This window comes from Phocoena sinus, chromosome X, assembly GCF_008692025.1.
Source record: "Phocoena sinus isolate mPhoSin1 chromosome X, mPhoSin1.pri, whole genome shotgun sequence".
Taxonomy (NCBI): Eukaryota; Metazoa; Chordata; class Mammalia; order Artiodactyla; family Phocoenidae; genus Phocoena; species Phocoena sinus.
Genome location: NC_045784.1, coordinates 76,251,498 through 76,255,419, shown reverse-complemented (window position 1 = coordinate 76,255,419; position 3,922 = coordinate 76,251,498). Strand labels below are relative to the sequence as shown.

At 34.0% G+C, this 3,922-nt stretch overlaps 1 non-coding gene across 1 annotated transcript; it reads left to right on the top strand.

Annotated features, from left to right (window-relative positions):
- The first annotated feature begins 3,539 nt into the window (after positions 1–3,539).
- On the top strand, positions 3,540–3,646 carry LOC116748223. The gene has a single exon (XR_004348234.1). It is a non-coding gene; the product is annotated as a U6 spliceosomal RNA (small nuclear RNA).
- The last annotated feature ends 276 nt before the right edge of the window (positions 3,647–3,922 follow it).

The window sequence follows — 3,922 nt, the reverse complement described above, 5'->3', positions numbered from 1 at the left end:
ATCATTTCCATTTCTATAAACTAGCAATAAACTATCTGAAAAAGTAATTAAGAAAACAATCCCATTTACAATACCACCAAAAATAATAAAACAAATGACTCAATTCTTTTTTGGCTGAGTAATATACCATTGTATATATGTACCACATCTTCTTTATCCATTCATCTGTTGATGGACACTTAGATTGCTTCCATGTACTGGCTATTGTAGATAGAGCTGCAAGGAACATTGTGGTACATGACTCTTTTTGAGTTATGGTTTTCTCAGGGTATATGCTCAGTAGTGAGATTGCTGGGTCGTATGGTAGTTCTATTTTTAGTTTTTTTTAAGGAACCTCCATACTGTTCTCCATAGTGGCTGTATCAATTTACATTCCCACCAACAGTGTATTGTAGTGAGGTGTATGGACCTAGAGTCTGTCATACAGAGTGAAGTAAGTCAGAAAGAGAAAAACAAATACTGTATGCTAACACATATATATGGAATCTAAAAAAAAAAAAAAAGATCATGAGCAACCTCAGGGCAAGATGGGAATAAAGACACAAATCTACTAGAGAATGGACTTGAGGACATGGAGAGGGGGAAGTGTAAGCTGGGACAAAGTGAGAGAGTTGTAGTGTATATATGGACATATATACACTATCAAATGTAAAATATATAGCTAGTGGGAAGCAGTTGCATAGCACAGGGAGATCAGCTCCATGCTTTGTGACCAGCTGGAGGCGTGGTATAGGGAGGGTGAGAGGGAGGCAGACGCGAGAGGAAGGAGATATGGGGATATATGTATGTGTATGGCTGATTCACTTTGTTGTAAAGCAGAAACTAACACACCATTGTAAGGCAATTATACTCCTATAAAAATGTTTTAAAAAAATAAAACAAGAACAAGCTTGTAAAAGGAGACAAAAGATCTGTACACTGAAAACTATAAAATATTGATGAAAGAAATTGAAGGAGACACAAATAACTGGAAAGATATACCATGTTCATAGGTTGGGTGAATTATTATTTTTAAAATATCAACTCTACCAAAAGTGATCTACAGATTCAATACAGTCACTGTCAAATTTCAATGGCATTTTTCACAGAAAAAAAAAACAACTTAAAATTCATATGGAACCGCAGAAGACCTCGAATAGCTAGAGCAACTTTGGGAAAGAGCAAAGCTGGAACCATCACACTTCATGTTTTCAAATTGTATTACAAAGCTAGAGTAATCCAAACATTATGGTACTGGCATAAAAACAAACACATAGATCAATGGAATGGAATAAGGATCCCAGAAAGAATCCCACATATATATGGTCAATTAATTTTCAACAAGGGTGTCAATAATCCACAAGGGAGAAAGGGTAGGCTCTTTAATAAATTACATTGGGAAAACTGGATATCCACATGCAAAAGAGTGAATCTGGACCTTTATCTTACATCATGCACAATAATCAACTCAAAAATGGATTAAAGACTTAAACATAATACATGAAACCATGAAACTTGTAGAAGGAAACAGAGGAAAATCTCTTTGACATTGATCTTTGCAATGTTATTTTTTTCTCTTGATTTGACAGCAAAACACAGGCAATAAAAGATAAAATAAACTAGTAGGACTACACCAATCCAAAAAAGTTCTGGATAGAAAAGGAAACAATAAAAAAAAATGAAAAAACAACTATGGATAGAAGTAAATATTTGCAAATCATATATCTGGTAAGGGATGAATATTAAAATTTGACAAGTAACTCACACCACTCATTAGCAAAAAAAACCCCAAAACAAAACAAAACACATACAATTCAGTTAAAATTGGAGAGAAGAACTGAATCAACATTTTTCCAAAGAAGACATACAAATGGCCAGCATGTGCATGAAAAGATGGTCAAAATCACTAATCATTAAGGAAATGCAAATCAAAACCACAATGAGTTTGTCACTTCACATCTGTTAGGTTAGCTATCATAAAATGCCAAAAGATAATTTTTGTTGGAAATAATGCAGAGAAAAGAGAACCATTGTACACTGTTGGTGGGAATGTAAATTGTACAGGCATTATGGAAAACAATAGGAGACCCCTTAAAAACTTAAAACTGGAAATATAATATGGTCCAGTAATTCCCGCTTCTGGTTGTATATTCAAAGGAAATAAAATCTATGCCTCAATGAGATATCTGCACTACTTGCACTCATTGCAGTATTGTTCACAGTAGTCAAGATATGGAAACAGTCTAAGTGCCCATTGACAGATGAATGGCTAAAGAAAATATGATACATGCACACACATACACACACACACACACACACAAACTGGAATATTTCTCAGCCTTTATAAAGAAGGAAATTCTGCCATTTGTGACAACATGGAAGAACCTGGTGGACAGTATGCTAAGTGATAAGCCAGAAACAGAAATACAAATATCTCATGAATCTCATTTATAAGTGGAACAAAAAAAACCCGTCAAACTCATAGTAACAGATAGTAGAATGGTGGTTACCAAATGTTGAGGGGTGGGGGAAAAATGAAGTTATTGATCAAGGGGTGCAAAATTTCAGTTATAAGGTGAATAAGTTCTGGAGATCTAATATACATTATGGTGACTATAGTTTATAATAACATTGAATACTTGAAATTTGCTAAGAGAATACATCTCAAAAGTTCTTACCACACATAAAAAATTATATATAGTAAATATATGAGGTGATGGATATGTTAATTAGCTTAATTGTGGTAACCTTTTCACAATGTATACATATTTTAAAATATTGCCTTTTACTCCTTACATACACTCAATTTTTATTTGTCAATAATACCTTAATATAGCTGTTTTTTCAAAACTTTTAAAAAAACAGAGTGGAGTATTGAAGTCTCCTCTTGTTATAGAGCTATTTCTTCCTTCAATTCTGTCAATGCTTGCTTCATACATTTAGGACCCGTGATGTTTGGTTCCTTCATCCTTTTTGTTAGAAAGCATGTGGTTTGGTTATTTCTGTAGATTGGAACTGGTTTTAGTTTTGACACAAATAGAAATCAATGTAAAAAGGAAAATGTATTGTTTATATAGATTTTATGTTGCAGTAAATGATTATGCATTCACTACATAAATTCAGTGAGACATTTATCATGTGAAACCATATAAAAAGGTTCTTGTAAAACATAATTGATTCTATCTTTACCTCTGAATTTACAAAAAGTACAGTGACATTATTCAAAGGGATCTTTCTTTCACTGACACTGTAAAAGTTGAAGAAAGAGTGTTTAACTCCAATAATTAACTCCTTATCTCAGGGACATCTGCTAAGCTTTATGGAAACATAGAGACAGGGGAGGAATAAATTTCCCCACTCCTAGCCCCTAAAATGGATAGCTATAATCCCAATCACTGCTCTACCAATAAGGTTTCTTAAAATACCTTATAAAATAAAAGAGGTTTTCTTTCTTCTTTTCTATGGGTCATGCATCCAATTCATCCAAAACACTCATCAAGTTACCTAGGTATAAATAAAAGGAGGCAGAAATAAGCTTTACATCATTCTATTTAAAATCAGTGCTTGCTTCGGCAGCACATATACTAAAATTGGAATGATACAGAGAAGATTATCCTGACCCCTGTGCAAGGATGACATGCAAATTTGTGAAGCATTCCATATTTTTAAATGCTGGAGAGGGTGTGGAGAAAAGGGAACCCTCTTGCACTGTTGGTGGGAACGTAAATTGATACAGCCACTATGGAGAACAGTATGGAGGTTCCTTAAAAACTAAAAATAGAACTAGCATATGACCCAGCAATCCCACTACTGGGCATATACCCTGAGAAAATCATAATTCAAAAAGGGTCATGTACCACAATGTTCACTGCAGCTCTATTTACAATAACCAGGACATGGAAGCAACCTAGGTGTCCATCAACAGAAGAGTGGATAAAGAAGA